The sequence below is a fragment of the Lepus europaeus genome, chromosome 15, assembly GCF_033115175.1.
Source record: "Lepus europaeus isolate LE1 chromosome 15, mLepTim1.pri, whole genome shotgun sequence".
Lineage (NCBI taxonomy): Eukaryota > Metazoa > Chordata > Mammalia > Lagomorpha > Leporidae > Lepus > Lepus europaeus.
Genome location: NC_084841.1, coordinates 49109451 through 49134836, shown reverse-complemented (window position 1 = coordinate 49134836; position 25386 = coordinate 49109451). Strand labels below are relative to the sequence as shown.

At 43.4% G+C, this 25386-nt stretch overlaps 1 non-coding gene across 1 annotated transcript; it reads right to left on the bottom strand.

Moving 5' to 3' along the window:
* Positions 1-24454: 24454 nt before the first annotated feature.
* Positions 24455-24585, bottom strand: LOC133774733 (small nucleolar RNA SNORA64/SNORA10 family). The gene has a single exon (XR_009868131.1). It is a non-coding gene; the product is annotated as a small nucleolar RNA SNORA64/SNORA10 family (small nucleolar RNA).
* Positions 24586-25386: the final 801 nt, after the last annotated feature.

Sequence of the window (25386 nt, the reverse complement as noted above, 5' to 3'; positions counted from 1 at the left end):
TTGCTTGAACTATACGCTGTTTTCTCCATCATTCTTCTCAGACACATGGTGAGGATTTTTGTCTCATGGATGTGCCGTGCCCTGTCTCTGAATATGCTAGAAGAAGCCTGCAGGTATGGGAGCTTCAGGGCTCCTGTTAGCAAACGTCAGCTTCTCTGCTTCTCCAGGCTGTGCCTGCAGCTATGTGTCCTCAGGCTTTGCAAGGTTGCAGGATGGCACAGCCCCTGTATTCTCTCAGGTTCACATTCAGCAGAAAGTTCCCCAAAATTCTTTTGATGTGGGATTGGCTTAAGGGAACTCATATGCCCACTCAACCAATGTACCATTATTTTACCTTCTTTTTACATCAAATCTGATTCATGCTTCACTTTTGAGCTTGAAGAAGTGAGAGGATGGCTGCGCAAAAGGAAACCAAGGTAGAGTTTACCACATGATAGGTGAATGGACACTTAGGTAAGGAAATAAAACTACTACCCAGAATTCTACAGGGCAGACCCTCCAGGCAACCTAGTTTACTGCGAGGACACAAAAAATGCCTTGGGTTTTTCCAACACACCACCTTTGAACAAACCACTTCAATTTTTTGGATTCTTTCCAGTTCTTTCTATTGGCCCAAATCCCATCTTTAAAAATTAAGGGAAGGGGCTGACGCTGTGGTGTAGCAGCTAAAGATGCTGCCTGCAAAGCCGGCATCCCATGTGGGCACTTATTCAAGTAATGGCTGCTCTACTTTTGATCTAGCTCTCTGCTATGACCTGGGAAAGCTGTAGAAGATGACCCAAGTCCTTGAGCCCCCACATTCATGTGGGAGACCTGGAAGAAGCTCCTGGCTCCTGACTCCTGACTTCAGATGGGTGCAGCTCCCACCATTGCAACCATTTGGGGAATGAACCAGTGGATGGAAAACCTCTGTCTCTCTCCCTCTGCTTCTCTGTAATAATCTTTTTAAATAAATCTTTTTTAAAAAGAAGTGGACAAGAGAGGCTGGAGCTGTGGTATAGCGGGTAAAGCCTGTAATACTGGCATACCATAAAAAAAATTAAGGGGAAATCTCAAATCTGCTTTCTTCACAAAGCCTGATGAGTTTTGTGCTTTCTGCAAACTTAATCATAACACTTCTTGTCTACACAACTCTTCAGGAAGCAAATGTGCTCCACCTCCCACTGCTCGCCGACTTTTAATGACTATAGTTTTTCTGTCCAGCTCGACTCCGAATCCCTTTAGGGAAGTTGCTATACACATAGTTATCCTCCCTTGATACTTAATTTATGTTTTGCTTGATTTACTTATTTAGATCCCACCTTGTTCTAAAATGAACTAAAGGTAGCTTATGCAAGTGCCTATGTATACCAAATAGAATAAAATTAAAAATAAGAGTTGGAGAGTCCTCAGGAAATCCAGTTGCTATAAACAAAAATTTGACTACTCTGAGACTGTCACTCTGTGAGGAAGGCTAAACTAATTATAAGGACAGGGAGCCACCAGCTAGCCTCAAGCTGTTCCAGCTATTCTAGTCCAGCTACCAGCCCTAGGAGTGAAGACACCATTTCAGATTTCCAGCCCAGACAGAAGCCAATGGAAAAGAACAGAGGAGTGTAGCCAACAGTCAGATATATGACCACAGCCGAGCTGTTTCCAACCTGTGTAGCCATTTCAGCCATTCCTATGAAGCCACAAACACAGAGCAGTGAACACAGGTGTCTTCATATACCCAGTCATTCTTGACCCCAATCACAAAATCTCACTGAAGGCTGCATGCCAGGCTCATAGCAGGTGCAAAGACAAAGAGCCTTGCTTGTAGCTCTCACACTGCACAGAAATCAGACCCCGCAGGAACGAGAGGGGAAGCATTGACATCTATGAGTCCCCATTCTGGATGAGGTAGAGTGAGCACATTGCACTACCCCAGCTACTAATCCTGGGTGGAACGAACTGACTGGAAAGCAAATAGGAGGAAGTATGTTCTCCCACTGCTCGCCCCCAGACTGGAATCAACACAGCCATCTAGTTCTGGTTTGAGGAGGAAGAAGGGCTTCTCTAATTCTCAGATAGGAAGATATTTCCCCTTTTTATCCCCTTGTCTCCATCCTCCCAAACCCTAGGTCCCAAGCAATCTCACGGCAGCAATATTACAGGAGACTAAAATCTGAGGGAGCGGTAGCGTCTTGTCTCACCAGTGGATCTGTAGCACCAACAGCTTACAACCATTGCTTTCCTTTCCCTCCCTGAACCAGGTGCAGTTGCAAGAAGAAAGTTGCAGAGTGGGGTAAATAAGGCCCTGTCTTTTTTTCATTAGAGAACCAAAAAACAAGAGCCATAGGTCAATGGAGAGTGCTAGAGAGATGCAGAAAAGGAGAGAAGCTTGGGACATAATTCCATCAGGTTGTTCATGAACTCCTGGGCTCATCCTCGAATTCTAATGTGTGGATTCCATCTTAGAAAGCACTGCATAGCCTGGGAGAGCTGACTTATAAGACAGACCACCACCCAGGTCTCAGACTGACCAATGGACGGCACACATGTTGAACAAATCTAAACAACATTGCAGAGGCTTTCAGATCAAAACTGACGTTGGAACAATAACATCCACAAAGCTGTTTGGATGATGTTGCCTGAACCCAAACATGAAAACTGTTTACTAGAACAAAAATACCAACATTCTCCATAGAATTTAAATAAGACCCAGGATTTCCTAACAAGATACCCAGAATGTCCAGGACAGCATCCAAAATTACTCAGCATACAACAAAGCGAGAAGATCTCCCTAACAGATGTCAATGATGAGATTACGGAGATTTTGAGCAGCTATCATAAAATGCTCCAACAGGGAAGGATGGAAACTCTCCAGACGAATGGAAGCATAAACAGTCTCAGTGAAGAAATAAGAAACATAAAGAAAAGCCAAATGGAAATTGTGTATGTGAAAAAAAAAACCTAAAATATAAACACTCCCTAGATGGGCCTAAGAGCAGAATGGAAATGAAGGAGGAAAGAGAGACCAATAGAAATGATCTAATGTGGACAACAGCAAAAAAGAAACTCTGAAGGAAAAATATAACCGTAACCTTGGGAACTGTGGTATAATAGAAGAAGTTGTCATCAGAGTCTCAAAAGAGAGAAGAGAATAAGAAAAAAAAAAAAAAAAACGTGAAGAAATAATGACTGGAAACTTCACAGTTTGGTGAAAGGTATACATCTACAGATGCAAGAGACCCAGCCAACCCGAATAGGATAAATTGAACAAGATGCATTGCCTGATACATCATCACAAAACCACTGAAGACAAAAGACAAACAGGACATCTCCACAGCAGCTAGAGAAACGACCACGTATTTCTTATCAGAAACCAGGGAGGCCGGCGCCGTGGCTCACTAGGCTAATCCTCCGCCTTGCGGCACCGGCACACCGGGTTCTAGTCCCAGTCGGGGCACCGATCCTGTCCCGGTTGCCCCTCTTCCAGGCCAGCTCTCTGCTGTGGTCAGGGAGTGCAGTGGAGGATGGCCCAAGTGTTTGGGCTCTGCACCCCAGGGGAGACCAGGAGAAGCACCTGGCTCCTGCCATCGGATCAGCGCGGTGTGCCGGCCGCAGCGCGCCTACCGCGGCGGCCATTGGAGGGTGAACCAACGGCAAAGGAAGACCTTTCTCTCTCTCTCTCTCACTGTCCACTCTGCCTGTCAAAAAGTAAAAAAAAAAAAAAAGAAACCAGGGAGGCATTAAGGCAGTGGTACACATTTTTTAAGTGATGAAAGAAACCTTCAATGATTTTCTGTCCAGAAAAAAAAAATTGCTTCAGGAAAGAGGGTGAAATAAAGGTAGTCTCCGATGAGGTAAAGCTAACTAAAATCTCTCTCTCTCCCCCACCGTGTGTGTGTGTGTGTGTGTGTTTGCCTCTAAAAGAATTGCTAAGACATTTTTCAGAGAAGGACAATGGCACCGGAAGAAGTTGGACAGCATCAGGAATGAGTCAAGAGCAGCAGACGTGGCAAACAGGAAGGTAAAGATTACAGACTGCTCTACTTCCGGATACAGAAGAAGCTACAGCAGAAAGGAGTGGGGTAAAGGGCCTGTATGGTGATAAGACTTCTGTATTCCACTTAAAACGGTAAAATATTCATTCTAGGTAGGCTGTGAATGTTTAGGTAAGTGGTTGTTTGGCCTGGCTGTTGAGCCGCCAATTGGGACCCCAGCATCCCATATCAGAGAGCGTAGGTTTAACACCTATTCTCTGGATCCTGATTCCAGCTCCCTGTTAATATCAATCCCAATCCCAGGAGGCTGTGTTGATTATCTGGATGAGTGGTTTCCTGCCACTCACATCAGAGATCTGGATTGAGCTACTGCATCCCATCTTTGTCCTCACCCCCTGGCCATTATAGGCATTGAGGGAGAGATGGGAACCGTCTTTCTTCTTCACTCTGTGTCTGCCTCTCAAATAAACAAACAAGCAAATAAAAAAATAAATATTTTAAAAGTTCACACAAAAGGATATAGCAAAAAATAGTAGATAACTTAAAATGGAATACTGACATGTGCAAATGTTATAGATTAGGGTAGAATGGGGTACATTAAATGAAAAGCAGATGACAAAAAAGACATAAGTAAAACATGAAAAATAGCAGCAAATGTAAGTATTCTGAAAACACTGATAAAGATTATCAGAATGGTGAAAATAAATGACTTGCCTACATTCTGCATACAAGAAACTCACTTCACCTATAATGATAAAGGTATATTAAAAGTAAAAGGACAGAAAAAGAAATACCATGAAAACACTAATCAAAGCAGGCTGGAAGGGCTGTATTTTTGTGAAAACACAGAATTCCACAACAAAATAAAAGTAAATCAAATTATGTAATATTAAGAATATACCATGACAAAGTGGGATATAATGTGGAATGCAAGGTTGGATCAATATTCAAATCTCAAAGTTATATTGAATTTAAAATATATTTTAAATTATCAATTATATAAAATATAAATGATAATTTTAAATATAAAGTAACCTACTCTATTGATACTCAAAAGAAGGTAAGACACATGATCATATCAGCTGATACAAGCAAGGTATTTTACAAAATTCAGTTTTCATTTGTGATTTTAAAAAATAATCTCAGCCAACTAAGATTTGAAGGGAACTCCCTCAACCTGATACAGATTATCTACAAAAGACATGCAGCCAGTGACAAGTCAAACGCTTCCCCTGTAAGATTGGATACAAGCTAAGGGTGTTCTCTTTTAGCACTCCTATTAGAAATTATGCTGACAATCCGAGCAATTCAATACACCAAGAAAGACAAAACAAAACAAAAAAAGAGATGAGTAAATTGTTTTCAAATGATTGATTGTCTGGCCTCTCTGCCAACTCTGCAGGAAAGGAGCAGTGTTTAGTGAGAGGTACAACTCCACCTTGAAGGCGTATCTCCTTCCCCATTGGAGGAAATGAGAAAGGAAGAAATAAACCAGTCTTTAGTCTAGAATGACATGACTGTTCTTGTACAAATTCCCAGGGAAAACTCCTAACACTAATAAATGAATGTATTTGAGTCAGTGGAGGATGACCTGCGTACTTGGGCCCCTGTATCCACTTGAAGACCCAAATGAAGCTCCTGGCTTTGGCTTGGCCCAGTGCCAACTATTTGAGGACTGAAACAACGCATGGAGATTCTCTCTCCCTCTCTCTCTCTTTCTCTCTCTCTCTCTCTCTCTCTCTCTCTGCCACTCTGCCTTTCAAATAAAATAAATTTTAAAAACAATAAAACAAATAAAACCATGACATACCACAATGTATCTATGAGAACAGCTTAAAAGTGAAACACAAACCCAAAGTGCTGCTGAGTTTGACAGCAGCTCAATCTCTCCCATGCGGCTGATGGAAAACAAGTCAGCACAGCCACTCTGTAAGACAGTTGGGAAGACTCTTACAAAGTTAAATGTATATTTAGCATATGTGCCAGGTACCCCACCCCAAACGTACTTCAGCAGGTGAATGAATAAGCAGAAGTGTGTACCCCTCGAGGAATGTTCCTCAGTCATGAAAAGGAACAGACCTAGGTGACTGTCAAAGGCTTGTCAAGTAAAGAGTAAGGTTTTCACTCCGCGTGAGTCCATGGGTGTGACCATCTCAAGAAGAACACTGTGGTGATGGAGAATGTGTCTGTGGTTGCCAAGGGCTAGGGTGGGGGCAGGGGTGTGTGACTACCAAGGAAAAGCACCAGGGGCTTTGCTGGAGAGATGAGACGGCTCTGTGTCCTATGGCAGTGGTGGTGGTCACAGAACCTGACACCTGGCTTAAAATTCATGCAACTGTACACCAGATCATTTTAAAATGTTTTTAAAGGGTGGGATAGAAGAAAAATTATATCTAGGCAATAATCTATAACAAAGATGGGAAAACCATAGCATATATAGTAGGAGAATATCTGAGGATTCTATTGGAGAAAGAACCCTTGCCTTGGAGCTCGACAGCTCCAGAGTGTGACCGGGAAGGGACCCTGTAACCTGAATCGGGTAATTCGCTTTGCTGGGGGCCTCTGCTTGCTGTGAATCATCACAGGCTGAGAGCAGCTGTTAGAATGAATGAAGGACATTTTTGTACTGACAGCTTGATGGAAGTATTAACCACTGCTTACGGAGGAAGTCGGTGGTACTGACTGACCTCCATCCCCTGACAATGCCATCCATCTCAGCCAGCCCTGGTGAACAAGGCCACTAACCTCCCCTTGCCCTTGTTCTTTATGCATCTGAAAACACTTCCTAAAGGCCGCCTCTTTCGAGTGAAAGCTGGGTAGGTACCATTATATTACTTGATGAAGGAGACGGAGAAATTAAGTGACTTAGCTAAGGCTAAGCAGTAGGGGAGGAAGCCCTAGGCAGGGAATCAGGGCTTCTGACTTGAGCTTTTCATCCATCCACTCATTCATCTACAGAACATCACTGAGGGCCTCTATAGGGTAGGGGTATAGTCTCCAACTGCTTAAAGTCCACCTGAAAGAAAAGACACATACGATTGTTGGGAACAAGGTGTTAAACAACAAGGCCATAGGGGTGGCAAGAACATGGGAGCTACAATAGGAGTACAAGTTGCTCCGTGATCAGCACAGGCTTCATGGAAGGGCTGAGCTTTGGGAGAGAACTTGGAGAAGTGGAAATTGAGGGAAGGACACAGTGCAGATGCAGTCGGGCTCAGCCTCCCAAGAGCATCCACTGGTTTTTGCATCTGGAATTCACGCCACGTGGAGTGAATCAGGGCTGCCCAGGTGGACAGTGCAGTACAGCGACAGTGTGGGACTTCAGAAGCCGCGTCTTAAGGGCGTATGACCCCCGTGCTGGGGGAATGAAGTCATTCAAGCAGCCCTGAAGGGGTCTGCTCGGAGGGAAGCGAGCCATCTTGCCATCCGCCAGCACCAACTTGCTATCCCTGAGAGGGAGTCATCTGGGAGCGGATCTTCCAGCTCCGGCTGACTTGTCAGATGGCTGCCAACCCCTACAGATATCTCTGGGCAACCTCATGAGAAACCCCAAGCCAAAGCCATCCAACTGAGCTGCTCCTTAATTTCCTGGTCCACAGAAACCAGGAGAGAGAGAAATCAGCGTTGCTGCTTTAGGCCGCTGAGTCTTGCAGCGATTATTTTTTTTTACACAGCCTCAGGTGACACTGCACGAGGCAATGTGCAAAAGAAAGCAAGCAGAAGACATGGTCAGGGCCAGGAAGGTGGAGATCCCAGCAAGCAGGGCAGGAGGTGGAAAAGACCTTCTCAAAGGCATTGGCAGAAAGATTGAGGAGGGACGGAAGGGAGAGGTGTCAGGAAGAAAAAGTTCTCTGCTCGCCCCGAAGGTTCCATGGCTGAACAATTGAGTTATTTCTGCTCATGTTAACAGTTCTACTAATACTATTAGCAGAAAGGCCTTGGGAAACACAGAACTGTGTTAGCTGCTTCCTTTACACCTTGCTATAGGACAGATGTTGGCTAGTCATTCACGCGTACGTCTCTCTTTCCTCTCGGAGACAATCCTAGACCACACTTCACAGGCTCCCTCACAAGCCCGGGCAGGGTAGTGACTGCATTCTGGAGCTGTGCTTAGGCACAGGGCTGTAGGGTGTCTTCAGGCCAGGCCTGGCCCACAGGCGACCCTGAATCCTCTCTCCAGGCAGAGGGTGGGAGGCCCTAGGAGATCGCAGAACAATGCGCTGAAAGATCATGGCTCCCCAGATGACCTCATAGAAGGCTACCCACCGAATACCTGCATTCAACCGTTGTATAAACAAAAAATAAACACTGTAAAAAAACAACCAAGTGACTTTACGGGGACTGTGTAAAGTGAGCGTAGGTAACTATTGGGTGGAGCACAGAGTGAGCCCAGGACACACAGATATGTACGTGACCTAAAGTCCTGGCTGGATGCTTGTTCGAGATGAGCCACACTTTATAATGACAGCTTACCCATGACCAGTGCAAAAAAGGAAATCATGATCGGTGACAAGATTTTCAAAGACCGTGGGTTATTTTGTCTTGGATTTTTTGTCTTGTTTTTGAGACACACACACAGAAAGGGAGATCATGCATCTAATGACTCATTCGCCACATCCCTTCAGCACTGGGTCAGGTTGAAGTCAGCAGCAGGGAACCCCATCCAGGTCTCCCACATGGGTGGCAGGGACCAAGTGCTTGAGCCATCACCTGCTGCCTCCCAGGATGTATATTAGCTGGAAGCTAGAATAGAGTGAAGCTGGGACTCAAGCCCAGGCACTCCAATATGGGATGCAGGCATCCCAAAAGGCAGCTTGAGTGACCAGGCTGAACATCTATCCCAAGACCTTGAGATTTTAAAATGAAAGAGGGGCTGGCACCATGGCTCACCTTGTTAATCCTCTGCTTTTGGTGCAGGCATCCCATATGGGTACCAGGTTCTAGTCCCGGTTGCTCCTCTTCCAGTCCAGCTCTCTGCTGTGGCCAGGGAAGGCAGTGGAGGACGGTCCAAGTGCTTGGGCCCCTGCACCCACATGGGAGACCAGGAGGAAGCACCTGGCTCCTGGCTTCGGATAGGTGTAGCTATGGCTGTAGCGGTCATTTGAGGGGTGAACCAATGGGAGGAAGACCTTTCTCTCTGTCTCTCTCTCTCACTGTCTAACTCTATCTGTCAAATAAATAATTTAAAAAAAGGTTAAAAGAATAAAATGGAAGAAAGAAAAAAGTGTGACTACTTCCAATAATGAAATTAAACAGAAAATTTCCCACTGATTCCTTGTAATAAACACACACACAGTAATGAACAGTGTCCCCAACAACATCCCAACATCCAGTAAAACAAATCTCGTAACTCCATGTCTTATTAGATCTTTTGGTGAAGGATACAATAAGTGATAAAATGACATGGTAAAATCAATTCTATAGTGCTTGAAGGGAAAAGTATAGAATTTTGTGGCTGAATTAGTCAATTATCTGTCAGTCTGGTGGTACCTAATAACAGATGTGAATAAATTGTAAAACTCTTAGGTCATCTCCCTTGACTAATAATAGGTATTTTGTAAATATATTTTGATTAATTGATTAATAGCAATTACATGTTTAGTTTTCTGGGTAGGAAAAGAAAACAGGAAGAAGCCCAGATGTCCTGTGGTGACTGCCATCTGTCCCCTCCCACCTCTGAAGTGCCACCTGACACTCCTGGTTTCCAGGGTGTTTCACCATCACCTGTATTCTGTCATCTTTTCTCCCAGTGCATTTTCCCGGGGGCCGTGTAAAAAGAAACACTGACTAGAGAATAAGGAAAGAATAATAGAGTGTGGGTACAATTGTTTTTTTTTTTTAAAGATTTATTTATTTATTTATTCGAAAGTCAGAGTTACAGAGAGAGAGGCAGAGACAGAGAGAGAGGTCTTCCATCCGATGGTTCACTCCCCAGATGCCCCAACTGCCGGAGCTATGCCGATCCGGAGCCAGGAGCCAGGAGCTTCTTCCCGGTCTCCCACATGGGTGCAGGGGCCCAAGGACTTGGGCCATCTTCTACTGCTTTCCCAGGCCATGGCAGAGAGCTGGATAGGAAGAGGAACAGCTGGGACTAGAACCGGTGTCCATATGGGATGCCAGCGCTTCAGGCCAGGGTGTTAACCCACTGAGCCACAGCACCGGCCCGAGTGTAGGTACAATTGTAAAAACTCATTATGATATGCTTTCAAAGCCAGTAATTACCAGTCTTTCTTATCATACAAATCACTATTGGTATTTTTGTGTGAACTACAACTTTATCTTGTTATTTGGCACAAAACAGTTTTTGAGAAAGGCCTAACATCTGCCCACAATTGGATTCCTTTCTAAGTATTCCTCCGAGGGAGAGGAAAGCGACACACAAGTCAAGGCATTAATTTAATGCATGAACTTAAAACCTTGAAAGGGACCCATTGTAAGGGAGGAAAGCTGAAGGAAACAAATTAAGAAACAGGCAAAATAACTTCCGGTTGTCTTTGTAAAGCAAATCTGGACATGTGTCTTTAATGTGAAAAGTCTTCTGTAAAAATAAAAAGGTTCTGGGCCCGGCACTGTGGCGCAACGGGTTAACGCCCTGGCCTGAGCACCCGCATCCCATATGAGCGGTGGTTCCGATCCCGCTCTCTGCTATGGCCTGGGAAAGCAGTGGAAGATGGTCCAAGTCCTTGGGCCCCTGCACCTGTGTGGGAGACCTGGAAGAAGCTCCTGGCTCCTGGCTTCAGATCAGTGCAGCTCCAGCAGTTGCAGCCAATTGGGGAGTAAAACAGAGGATGGAAGGCCTCTCTCTCTCTCTCTCTCTCTCTCTTTCTCTGTCTCCTCTTTCTGTGTAACTCTTTCAAATAAATAAATAAATCTTTAAAAAAATAAAAAGTTTCTATAGCATACTGGAAAGTTAAGACTCTTTTGAAGAGCAAGGTGGGATTCCAAACTGGCTGGCTGAGGAAGAGACTGGAAGAAATGCAGGAACATGCGAGAACCCTGCACCCAGCGATCTGGCAGACAGACTTAGTACCTGAGTGTTCAGTGACTATTGCTAGTCATTTCAATGAGCATTCAAGGAAAACTGATCTTTCATGGGTGGTGGAGGTTTCTACAATGGGAGAAACTGGCATCGCAGCAGGAGTTTGGCAGCCTCCGGGTGCAGGGCACGGCAGCGGAAGGCTGTCTGGAGTTCGGTGTGTTTAGAATCTGGGCTGCACACCGTGTGCAGTGATGATCATTTAGCTTCCCCTGCAGTCAGGCAATCTAGCTGTGAATTTGACAACAGATAGGTAAATTATTGTTCTGACCACTCAAAATTTGGCAAGAGCTAGAGAACCATTGCAATAGTAATGACAGAAACAGGTCAGACTCAAATTGAGCCAGAGCTTAGGAACAAGTATTTCTAGCATTTTAGGCAAAACACTATTCAACCATCCTTCTTTCAGTTCGGCGAAGCATAGAAACAATAAGAACCTATATTTATATGACTTCAAGGGGATTCAAGAAGGCCCTACGGATGCCTGGAAAAAAGTGAATCAATGGGTGAATGTGGGTTTATATTAGTATTCTTCTAAGTGCTATGGTAATGTTTGACTTCAGGTTCTGCCCTCAGAGTGATATAAAACTGATAAAGTTTCCTAGCTTTGGAGTTATTTATTTTCCTCCAGTCTCCAAGGTGACTTCTGGGTCAACCATCTGAACCGCTCTGTTCACTCCTAAGACGATACCATATACTTCCTTGCTTTATAGAGAAAGCAGACACCTTGGTTGCCTGCTTAACAATGATTACACCCGTCTTCCTTGTAAAGAAAATCTCACATTTGTTTGGCAACTCATCCTCTTCCACCTGGTCACGTGCTTCACAGGACAAATCACAGCAATCAAATTCCCCTTGCCAATCCTTGCTTAGGAATCGCTTGTGATATAGTTCTAGGCACTAACATGTGAGAAGGAACCTATGGGAGGATTCTGAAAAAGATTTCATAGCTCTGAAAATTGACCGTCCTGCTGCTGAACATTGCTATGGCGGCTTGCTGGGATCTGAGATAACAATCTCGCAGTCATGGAAGGTAGAGTCAAGGGAAGACCAGCTGAGTGTCAACAGGAGAGTGGAAAGATGGAAAGAATCAACCTCCTCGATGTCATCAGCTCTACTAAATCAGCCAAGTTCCATTTTAGAAGTTAGAAACGTTCTCGTTGTTTAAGTGATTTTCAGCTAAAATATGATAACCAATAAAAAACATATTTGTGCACTTATTATATTTCCTATTACATTTCTTAGGAAGCATATTTGCTATTACCCACAGTACCTGCTATATACCAGGTGTCAGTGAATGGTGGTTCCCTAAAGAGATAAATGCACAGATGGATACATAGATGTGCCACATCTTAATACTAGCTGAATTCCCTGGCATAGTGAGCTGCCTTGCTATCCACCCAGGTGTGTAGGTGACAAATCCCTTCTAGGTACTTCCCTATTTCTTCCTCCCCATTGAAAATCCATCTCCCATTTTTGTAACTTCTTCCTTCTAGGCTCATTCCAAATCACTTCTTTTCATCTGCATCACCATTCAATTTCAAGTTACTATCATCTCTTCACTGTGCTAGTACAGTAAGCTTCTAATTAGCTTCCTAGGCTTTCTTGAATCTATTCTCTTCACTGCAATCAAAAGGAGTCTTTTCAAACTGCTAAATCCCCACCTCATCCACCTCCATTTTATGCTAAGGGATAGAGAAGATAATTGCAATATTCATAAAATGCCCACAAGGCCTGTGTGCTCTGTTCCTTCTAACCCTTTAGGTTCCCTTTTGCCTGATACTCTAGCAAGACAGCCCTTCTACGAATTCCTTGAATGTACCTAGCTTTGCACTTCCTGTGTGCCTGGTGGAGTCTCCCCACACACATCCCTACACAATCACATACCTGTGTGGTCATCCACTTTTCAGCTCAGTCTTGCTTATCCCAAGGAAAACTTTCCTCGACTCCCTGAGTAGGCAGTTGTACATTTTGCTTATATCCTGTACCTCTCAGTGACAGCCAGGATGACCATTGAAACTCAGATCCTTTTGAGAATGAATGGTGGTGTCATTCATAACTAAACAATAGGTATAATTATAGAATGTCTTAGGCTAACAGAATGTTTGGCTCTCTTATTCCTAGTAATTACCATGTTGCAACTTTTCTGCTTAGTTGATACCTCTACATGAACAGAAACCATGGTGTTCCCTGTGCCAAGCAAAGTGCCAGATTTAATAATAGAAACTCAATAAATATTTTGGGGCAAATGTAAGAAAGAAAGAACATGATAACTCAATTCACATTTTCCTTTTCCACCAGCATTGACCAAATAAGCTATAGTCTGGTTTCCTGTTTTTTAACATCTGATCATTTGGGACTGCTTTATTGCTGATTCACTTAGTCACCAAGTATCTGCTGAATATCTAACATGTGCTGAGGATGATTCTAGAGACTCGAGGGATAACATGGGAAATAAGACATGATTCCTGCCCTCAAAGAACAAGCAGTCAATTGAGGGAGATACTTAAATTCCACCAGCATTCCAGATCAGTTTCTATCACATGAATGCTTAGCCAATCAGGTCCTTTCCTGGACCCAAAAGTGGTAGTTGGCTTTCTCTTTTATTTCCTCCTCAGCTCTATCATTTCCTTTATTTCAGTTCCAAGGTCAGTTCCCCCATGATTTCCATTTCTTACTGAAGCCTAGCTCCAGGAAACATTCAGCTACTTTGTGGTAATTTCAGATTCTGGCAATATGTTAAAAATGATATTAATGCATATCAACTTGCAAGAAATAAATGGAAATCTCAAGATGCCTGAAATTAAGAGCTATAAGTGTGGGATCTGATCCTGGAGCTTCCCCATGGGTGGTTATCAAATTCAGTAATAGCTAGTAGTTTGGGTTTTAATATACAATCAGGCCAGGATATGAGGCCGTGGGTCCTGTGAGACGCTGAATGGGAACTAATACCCTTCATGAAGCTGGAATGCTCACAGGGATATAGCCTTAATAATTAGGGGCATAGAAAAAAATCTGCCCACCTTAACAGGGAGATGATGAAATTTGCTGTTCTGAGCTATGAAAAAGGGGAAAAATTATTCCCAAAGAAATAAAAATCACAGTGCTCAGCTCTTACTGTGTTAAAGCTGGAATGTATATTTCTATAGTGGTTTCGAAACTGTCAAGACAAGAAACTCACATAAAAATTAATCCTGGGAGAGAGATTGGTGAACGGGGAAATGAACAGAAGATCGCTCTGGACTGACACTTTGCAGCCTAGGTCACAGGGTAGTTTTCAGAGGACAGTTTCATGAAAGATAAGCTCACAACACCAGGTATAACACCAAAAACAGGAGGAGAGGAACCCAGCAATCTGCGGTAGAAGAGATGTTATCTTTAAAAAATGATGCCACAGCTCATGACAAGAGCCTCGGGTGAACACTGACATCATAAATAAGAGTGTCAGTTGTTAAATCAACCACAGGAGTCACTGTGCACTTGCTCTCCATGTAGTATCTCTGTCCTTAATGTGTTGTGCTATGAGAATTAATGGTGAAACTAGTATTCAAACAGTACTTTATACTTTGTGTGTCTGTATGAGTGCAAACTGTTGAAATTTTTACTTAGTATAGAGTTGATCTTCTGTTTATAAAGATAATTAAAAATGAATCTTAATGAAGAATGGGATGGAAGAGGGAGTAGGAGATGGGATGGTTTGTGGGTGGGAGGGTGGTTATGAGGGGAAGAACCACTATATCCAAAAGTTGTACTTTTGAAATTTATATTTATTAAATAAAAGTTTTCTATTAAAAAAAAAGATGCTATAGGTCAAACATCCCGGAAACAGATTCTGAGACAGAGATCTGCATGCAGGAAGGTGACGAGAGGGTGCTCTAAGGAATGACATCTTTGAGGGCATGAAAGAAGTAGACTTAGTCAGAAGAAAGTCGGGTGATACAGTCGCAACAGAGGCCTCATCTGATCCCATAGAGATCTCTGGAACTGAGATAGCCGCTAAGAATTTTTCCAAACTGAGACAATTAGATTGAAGATTTGTTCCTCAACATTAGCACTCATTGGATACAAGTCATCCCCCAGGAAAAGGTCACAAGCTTGGGAAATATGGCTCCCTCTTTCCAAAGACAATTTTCTGGAGGACCCAGAAATGAGCCATCAGCAGCCAGTATATACAAGCAGCAGGGAAGTGATTGTGTGTGTTGGTCCTGAAATGGGGATCGGGAGGTGGGGACTTGGCTGGCACAGAACAGCATGCACTGTATTCCACTGCCTTAAACTGCTCAGACCACTTACACTTGCATTTTGTGGTGAGCCTTTCCATCTGGGAAGAGCATCCTGTTTCTGGTTGGTCTCAGCTTCTGAGGAATTTTATACAAGGAAGCAAGTGAAGAAGGTTAGCAGTCCCTGCTGCTACAATTAGATTCAAGAGCATTGCTAGTTTTTGTCATCTTTCTCCTCTGTTATCAACTCTAGATTCTTTTCACCCTCAGCAAGTACTTCTTATAGGTAGTCTTAGTAGCCTAAGTGATGGAAACTCAGTGTCTAAAATCTGAGGGTATATTGACTGCATTTATTCACTGACCATCCAAATTAGACAGCCAAGTATCAAGAGATGCCCAATAGTTCATTTGAGTGTGAAACATATAATTTCTTTTCTTCATTATGTAACACAAGCTATACCAGCTATATCTCCTTCTCATGACCAGTTTAAATTACCCCTACAAGGATGGTATTCCTTCGCCTTGCTTGCTGGCCTGTTGGCATAAAGAGCCTTAAGGAACCAAGTGGCAGCCATAGTTGAAACTAAAATGGGACTCTTAGGTGTTCCTCGGAGGCAACATTCACCCTCTGGGAATTAGAACTTCTACTACAGAGCCTAAAGTTGAATGGACAAGCATATAAATTCCATAAGAGAGTCACTGTAAGGTAATAGGAAAGACAAGTTAAGAAACATGGTGGATAGAATGTGCAGATCCAAGGAGCACATAAGAAGAAATATATACAATCTGGACACTTCAGAAAAGGCATAGGACAGGGAATAAGCAAAATGAATAAAAATATGACAGGTTAAAAGCAGAAAATAAGGGCCAGAATTGTGGTGCAATGGACTGATCTGTTGCCGGCAACACTATCATCCCATATGGGCACCAGTTTGAGACCCAACTGATGGCGCAAGTGCTTGAGCCTCTGTCACCCAGATGGTGTTCTAGGGTGGGAGACCCAGATGGTGTTTTAGGCTCCTGGCTTCAGCTTGGCCCAGCTTTGGCTGTTGCAGCCATTTAGGGAGTGAAACAGCAAATGGAAAATATCTCTCTCTCACCCCACCTTTCAAATAAATACATCCTTTTTAAAAAGCAGAAAATAACATGATAAAAATTAAGCAATATATATATAACCACAATAAATATAAATGGACTAAACTCAACATTTGAAAGGCAGAGATCCTCAGAGTGGGTTTAGAAATCCAGTTGTATAAAAGAAACAAATCTAAAATAAAATGGTACAGAAGATTGAAAAGATTTAAGGGATAAGAAAAATTTATTAGACAAATCCTCATCAAAAGAACGTTATTGGGTTATATTTCTCAAACAAATTAATCTTCAATGTAAAACACATTTTTATGAATGAAGAGGTCATTTACTTGGAAGATATGAAGCTTTGAGTCTCTATGTTCTTACTAGCACAGATTCAAAATATATAAAGAAATTCAGGAGTTGGTGGCAGATTTTGTATTTTCACAAGTCTTACTACCTCATCCAAAAAAAGAAAAAATTAAGGGAGTGGGAATTGGTCAATGCAATCCTAACTATTCAAAAGCAAGGTTAATCTATAAATACACTCTGGAAAGTGATTACATACATTCTTCTTATCTCGCTAACTTTGTTTGCTATGCACAACTGTTTATGAAGTTGAATTTTTGCTTACTGATTCTAGGAAGTAAATTTGGTAAATAGATTGTGGAATTGAGCTGAACTTTCAGTAAGAAATATAAAACTTGAGACAATTGTCAAGGATTCAAGGATTCATGCACCATGGTAGAACTTCTAAGTGAGTTTCTTATAAAACCTAAATAGATTTTAAGAACTTTGATTGCCTGATAGCTCTTACCAAAGTCAAATTCTGAAAATAGAGAAGATCTTTTATGTTAATTCTCTGTTTTTTTTTTTTTTTGAGGGGGTATGTTTGGAGGGTGGAGGGGCAGTTGGTTTTTGCTTTTTGCTTGGTTGGGAAATTTTTCTTTAATTAAAATAAATCTCAGTGGCATGTTGATCAAAAAGATCCTTCCAGGGCTGTCACTGTGATGTAGTGGGCACAACCCCTATCTGTGACACCAGCATTCCATATGGGTCCTGGTTTTTGTCCTGGATGCTCTACTACCAATCCCTGCTAATGGCCTGGGAAAAGCAGTGGAAGATGACCCAAGTGTTTGTGGTCCTGTCACACATGTGGAAAACCTGTGTCAAAGCTCCTGGCTTTGGCCTGACTCAGCTCTGGCCATTGGGGCCATCTGGGGAGTGAAACAGCAGATGGGAGATCTCTCTCTCTGTCTCCCCCTCTCTCTGTAACTCTGTCTTCCAAATAAATAATCTTTTTAAAAAATGGGCCCTTCCTATGGATTAAAATTCTAAAAGAGCCACATGCCTCTAGCTGTCTGTATCTATTTAACAAGTCAGATAATGTGTTCCCTCTCATATATAGGTTCTTTCCCTTCTTTATGTCTCCATCATGCTTTTCTCACACATTCTTGCTTGTCCTTTCACAAATGGAAGTGAAAATGGAGTTTGTAACTAAAAATGCTGTGGCAGGATGAGGGGGTAGAGGAAGGGCAGGGGGAGGGAGAGAGGGGGAGAGAGGGAGAGAGAGAGGGAGAGAGAGAGAGAGATCATGAGCACTGGGGCTCTTTGAAGGGGAGACCTTGGAAGGGGAGGTGATAGATATGTTCTTGATGGCCTCGCTAAAGGGGAGCTGTGGCTGCTAAATTTGACCTTGCTCCCGAGTAATTGATGAGACGTAACATTATCATCAGAATATGGTAATGAGCTGTACATGCAGACTCACTGCCTGTGGAGATTGCAGACAAAATAGACTTTAAGGCAAAATGCATTATTCAGGCTAAAACGACTCATTACATACATTCCTGTTAGGAAAGCTTTGGTGGGGTTATTTAACTATGAGCAGCTCAGGTCTTCCATATCAGAAGAGCAGAAAATTTTAACAGCAAGAAAAGCAAAAGGTGTCCTGAAATGGACTTGGTGGTGATGTCCTTGCCTCAGGTCTCCTTGCTTTTGTCATTCTAAAGAACCAAGTTTCACCATCCCCTAAAGTAAGGTTCAACACCGAGTTCATCATTGGGCTCTGTCTTAGTTACACTTCTGGTGCCACTTCTCGGACACTTGAAAATGCCAAATATTCCCCCAGTTGTGGTTTTAGCATAAATTAACTTCATTTCTGCTCTTTTTGCATTCTTTTGGAGAATTTTTCTTTGAAGAAAATTTCGGTGTCTCTGGACCCAGTGATATTATTAGGTGCTTTGCAGATAGCACCTCTCATTTCTGATCTATAGTTTGCCTTGTTAAATGAGAGTTCAGCCATGCATGTGTGAAAAGCTCTGCCTTTGGATCTTTGGTTTACCCTTGCAAATCTTCTGCCTGAATCTGGAAGCAATTCCTCATTATTTTCTCTGTCTCTGTCTCTCTCTGTGTGTGTCTCTCTGTGTGTCTCTCTCTCTCTGTCTCTCTCTCCCCAGCCTTTCTACCAAGGTCTACAGTTTATTCATTTATGGTAACAGATGACCAGCCCTTCCTCTTCTTTTATGTATAGGTTGACCTTCCTGGTTGAGTTTTTTCTAAAACTGACACACGAGATACCAGCACAGATAACCTTGTAAATCCGAAGGCTAGTTCCACTGAGTTAAAATTCTATAACATTCAGGTGCTGGGACTTGACACTAATGGAAATTTAAATTTACAGTTTAGTGCTTGATGCCTCACACTGTGAATGGTTGCCACAAATCTAGGTTTGCGAGCCTCGGTTTGTGACATCGCTCTTTTTACAACAGCCTTCAAATTCTGGTGTGAATCGGAATGATGCAGTATGCTGATTAAAAAGCTGATTCTGGGTCCTATCCCTGGAGACTGATTCTGTAGTTCTAAGGCAGGACCCTGGGACCTACATTTTCAAAAGCTTTTTTAGATGATTCTAATGTGTCGCACACTTTAACCTCCGTGAAAGAGTCTAAGCAAGATTAGAGCAGCTGCTGACATCCAGTTGGACCTTGTTGTGGATAGAAGCTGGCCTGGCACTGATGACAAGGCCCCTAGTGAACATAAGCTGATTCAACACAACATCGATACCAGACTAGGCCACTCTGGCGTGATAAAGCAAGACACAAACATGACCACTTGCAATCATATCTAAATGCAGACAAAAACAAGAACAATGTCCAAACCACAAAATACTAAGCATTCTTTTCTCCCAATTATATCAGTGACAGCTCTAGCCTGGTCTACTCTGGCCTCCCTATAGTTTAGATCATTGAGACACACAATCATAGAATTGCCTCCACTTTCGCACAGCCTACAATTCAAAGTCCTACTTCTTAAGTCTTCTCCAAAACCACGAAACCTAAGCCCAACTCTCATCTCCCTGTCGTTGTCCATGGTGCGCTTTCTCCTCCACAGCAACAAGTAATACACCTAACCACTCCAGTAGAAGGTGTGCTTCTAGTAGTCTTTGCCCGGAGGACATTGGCAAGGCTCACCAGCTGGACCCATGCTTTCCAATACTTTTCCTCTATGCCCAAGGTGTATTGATCACTCATGCCTACTGAAGCCACTCAGGGACCTTGTAGAATTCCGGGACATTTCTCCTCCCTGCTGTGGAAATGAACAGAGCCCTTCCTGCATCAGTCATGAACCATGCTGGATAGTGCACTCAACGAAGGATTAGAAGGATTTGCAAAGACATTGAAAATAAAGATGCTGGAGCACCCGGGGCAGCAACCGCAGGCTAATGTTCCCACCTGTAGGCCTGAGGGGCAAAAGCACGTGATGGTTACTGGAGAGAGCCACCAAGAGGGCCACCCAACAGGAGCAGCAGCTTTCGGGACACACACCAGCCCCTGCTGACTCATTGGCCAGCAGGATGGCAGCTGGGGTAACAAATGCCCCGATTTCCCTCTTCTTCCCCCCTCTGATCTCCTGCCCAGCATCTCTGGTTGTAGTGAATTAGACGTTTTTGTTATCTTAGCATCTGTTTTGAACACAGGTTTGATTTTCTCACACCAGAAGCAGGGCTTTAGTCACCCTTGACACAGTTTTCGGTTCTCCATCTTGTTCCAGTTCCTCAATGCACTCGGTCCTGGTGCCTTCCTTGTACACCTGCCCCCCAGAGACCAGCCCTCCACAGGACTGCTGCTACAACCTGCTTCACTTGCTCTACGACCCCCAAACCCTGAATGGATCACACACTTTTGCCCAAGGGACCATGTCTCAGTCACGTTGTGCCCCCGTGGAACCCAAGCCTAAATCTACCACTTAGAACTCCCTAAGTGAAGCCTGCTTGGGCAACACACAGGACCCTAAAACGTCCCCACCTTGCTCTCTAGCTCGCCCTCCCCACCTGCTGTAGAGTTTCCTGTCCTGGGTGACCGCCCCTTTCCCATGGACATGTGGGGCATGCTGCCCCCTTCACCCCGGGATCTGTAAGCAATGAAGTGGCTGCTGGGATTTTATGTGTTTTTGGTGTTACTCACTCCACATCTTACCTGCCCGACACATTTGCACCTGATTTTTTTTTGCATGTATAAATAAGATCATATTTTGTGATACATTCAGTGCTTTATAACAAAAGCTTTTAAAATAATGTCAAGAAAGAATAATATTTTTACCTTCTTTGATCATTTTGCCAGATAAAATAAATATATAGTATGGCTTCCAGTGATTATTTGCAACTTCCAAAACAAGATCAACTATAATACTAAGAGTATCAATATTTTATAGCAACATAAGCTCAACTTTTCTTCTTTTTCCCATTGTGCCTTTTAAGATTTAGATGCCAGTAGTACAAGTTCAGTTCATTATATCAATGATCATGTTAGGTTCGTGATACAAAGCTCACACACATTTTCTAGGAATACAAGAAACTAAATGAGTTATATATTTTTGAGAAACAGATTCATATGATTCAGTAATGGGCTGAAAAAAATGCTTTGTGACAAAACAATACTCTTCTCCAGTCAATCAAGATAAACAGTGTGTGCTGGAGCTGGCCCATATCTCCCCAACTCTGCCAGAACCCAACTTCCTCCCAAGTCGAGGGTCTCCTACAAGGTGGCTGTGTTGGTAGAAATGAGCTGGACACAGATCAAGCAAGAGACACTTGGGCATCTGCCAGTATAAAAAAGTCTCCTGTGAGAGGGACACCTGGTTAGAGTTTGGACACTTAAGAATTAGATCCACTGTCAGGGTAGAGAAGTATCCTGTGAAAGGCACAGCACAAACACCCATGACTGCCTTCCTTGGAGCCCCACCAGGGCAGGGCTAGAGTTGATTGCCACTCCCATGAGAGACCTCAAGACCAGACTGGAGGAACATACAACAGCGTGCAAGAAAGCACAATATAGGGACTGGCACTGACACAAAGGGTTAAGCCTCTGCCTGAAACGCTGGCATTGCTCTCTGCTTCTGACCCAGCTTCTTGCTAATGCTCCTGGGAAAACAGTGGAGGAAAGTACATGGGCAATGTGGAAGACCCAGATGGAGTTCCAGGCTCCTATTTTTAGCCTGGCCCAGCTCTGACCTCGAAGCCATTTGGGGAGTTAACCATCGAATGGAAGATCTGTGTGTGTGTGTGTGTGTTTGACTCTACCTTTCAAATAAATAAAAAGTAAAATATTTTTTAAAAGTCCATTATGCAGTCCACATGGTCAGCACCCAAAAGCCCAGAGTGGGTGGGACAGTCAGTGCACTGACAGAGTCTCTGGCATTTATTCACAAGCCTTTCTCTTCTTTCTTTCTTTTATTTATTTATTTATATCTGAGAGAGAGAGAGAGAGAGAGAGAGAGAGAGAGAGAGACGTCTTCCCTCCACTGGTTCACTCTCCAATTGGCCGCAACATATGGAGCTGCGCTGATCCGAAGCCAGGAGCCAGGAGCTTCTTCCAGGCCTCCCACATGGGTGCAGGGGCCCAAGGACTTGGGCCATCTTCTACTGCTTTCCCAGGCCATAGCAGAGAGCTGGATCGAAAGAGGAGCAGCCGGGACTAGAATCCGCGCCCATATGGGATGCCGGCACTGCAGGTGGCGGCTTTACCTGCTAAGCCATAGTGCCAGCCCCGACAAGCCTTTCTATACCACCTGTACCATAGATACGTAATGGTATCAAGTACTGTTGAAATCCACAGAACTAAGTACAAAAGCAAAGCAAGTTCTTATTCCTTTGAAAACTAAGTTGGATGCTTTTGAAAGACTAACAACAACAGTGGTAACAGGAAAATAGACGTTTGCACTTATGATGTGCTGGTACTGCTGCAAGTGCTGCACTGCCATCAGTCTATTGGTTTCCTATCGCTGCTGGGACAAATGACCCCACACGCAGTGGTTCAAGCAAACTCAAATTCACCCTCTCAGTGTTTCAGAGGTCAAACTTCCAAGTGGGTCTGCTAGGACTAAAATGAGAGCACCCACCAGGCTGCATCCCATCCACAGGGGGAGGATTTTGTTCCCTCCCTTTTCTGGCTTCTACACGCTTCCCACAGTCCATGGCTCCTCTCCCCTTCCAGAAATCACATTACTCCAAGATTTTTTAAAAATTTATTATCTATTTCTTTGAAAGGTAGAGTTAGCGAGAGAGCAAGAGAGCGAGAGAGAGAGAGAAAGAGGGCGATATCTTCCATCCACTGGTTCACTCCCAAATGGCCAGAACAGCCAGGACCAAGCCAGGCCAAAGCCTGGATCCAGAACCTTATTCCAATACCCAACATGGGTGGAGGGAACCAAGCACTTGGACCATCCTTCATTGCTTTCCCATTATCAGAGAGCTGGATCAGAAGTAGAACAACAGGGGCTTGAACTGGTGCCCATATGGGACGCCGGCACTGCAGGCTGCAACTTTAACCCACTGAGCCACAGTGCCAGCCCCTACTCCAACCTTTTTTTCCTTCACATACCTCCTTCTCTGCCTCATCACTCTCCTGTATCCCTCTTCCACTTAATAGGATCCTTGTGATTACCCCTGGATAATTCCTTACAGTTTCACATCTCAAAATAATAACCTAATCACACCTGCAAAGTCTCTTTGTCAGGTAAGGGGTATATGCATGGTTTCTAGAGATTCAAGGGTGTCTTATTTCCCCTAAAAATGAATGTTCTCCTACACAACTATGATATAACCAGCAAAATTAGAAAATTCACGATGTGGTACTTTAATATTTCTACTCTCCAGACTCCATCCAAGCTTTGACAGTTGTATCCAAATTGTCCATTGTAGGAGAAGAACCCAGTTTGCCTAAGAATCCTAGATTGCAATTAGTTGCTGTGTTTTTTAGCCGTCAATTCGAGCAGTTCCTCTATCTGGGCTTGACATTGTGACCTTGACATTTTTGACAACTGCAGGCCAGTTATCTTGCAAAATGTTCCTTAATTTGAATTTTTCTGATGTTTCCTCATCCTTTTATGCAGGAATATCACAAATGAAGTGACACTGGGTTCTTTTCCATGCATTTAATCAAATATTGCACAATTTTTAGCTGTCCTACTACTGGTGGTATTCACAATGATGACTTAGTTAAGGTAGACTAAGAAAGACTTTTCTGGTGCAGCCACTATTTTTTCTTTCATAGTTAATAAATAATTTTTGGAAGAGGTATTTTGAGACTGCATATATACCCTGTAACATCAAACTTTCAATCCACTCTTCATTATTTCTGAGAATTTCAATCATGGGTCATAATCTATCTATTTTGCTGCTTAAATTTCCACCAATTTTGCCTGCAGGATCTGTTTCAAGCTGGCTTAGCTTAGACCTATGCTTCCTGGAGTTTATTCTGACTCCCTGAAGGTGCTGCAGGCTCACAGCTGCTTTCCCTGCCACAGACCTGGAATCAGCCATTTGTTCAAGGGTCCCGGGCTCCCTTTGGTAGGAAATGGCATTGGAGACCAAGATCATCACTACTAGTTCTTACAGTGAACTATACAAGTGGAGGTGGGAGTATTTTGCCTACCACATGTATTAACTCATTTAATCCTATAATATCCTTATGCTTTAGATTTTTAAGATGCCAGCCTGACCACCCAGCACCCCCAAAAACAACAGCATGTGGTCCAAATGGCTTGGGGTGGGAGTAGGGTTCTTTGTATTTTACTCACAACTTTTCTGTAAATTTGTGATTGTTTCAACACTTTAACAAGTTTATGGTTTTTTTTGTTTTTTGTTTTTTGTTTTGTCTGCTGTCTGTCATGCCCTCAAGGGCAGGAAAGGCCACCAGGAGGCCAGCCCCAGGTCCCCAGGGGGTCTTCTCTCTCTCCCCATTACGAAGGCCGCTCAGGTGAGCCCGGTGCGACCACGCAGAGCTGGGAGAGGCAAGTTTATGTTATTAAAAAAAAAAAAAACACTCCTTTGTATCAGGAGACTATGAGATAAAGTAATGTTCATGGTGTTCCTGGTAATCTGATTGAGATTAAAAGGTGTGAATTATTAGAAACAGAGAGAGAGAGAGAATGGAAGAAAAATGGAGAGATAGCGTTTTTTAAAAAAGATTTATCTGTTTATTTGAAAGGAAGAGTTACAGAGAGAAAGAGGAGAGACAAAAAGAACAGGAGAGATATTCCATCCTCTGGTTCACTCCCCAAATGGTCATAAACTTTTGGGCCTTGAATAGGCTTAAGCCAGGAACCAGAAACTCTATCCAGTTCTCCCACATGGGTGACAGGAGACCAAGCACTTGGGCCATCCTCCACTGCTTTCCCAGGCATCTTAGCAGGGAACTGGATCAGAAGCAGAGCAGCTTGGGACTCAAAGTGGCCCTCATATTGGATGCCAGGGGAGGCTTAACCCACTACACTACAATGTCATCCCCAAGAGAGAGAGAGAGAGAGAGAGAACATTTTAATATTGGGAGGGTAGGAACTGAGAAAGGTGATTCATGCTACCTGACTTTAACAGCCTGGCCTTGTGGTTGAGAGTTTCCATCTTCAGCTTCTTACTTCATCCATCCTTTTCATATGGCCACTTGACAGCGTTCCAGGCCTGAGGTCCACTCAGAAGTGGATGATCCTGATGAGCTAATCCACTATCTTGCTTGGGAAACAGTCCATTAACATGGCAGAATTCATTAGCCTAAAACTAACAACTGGATAAACTTCTTAAGGCTTCTTCAGTCTC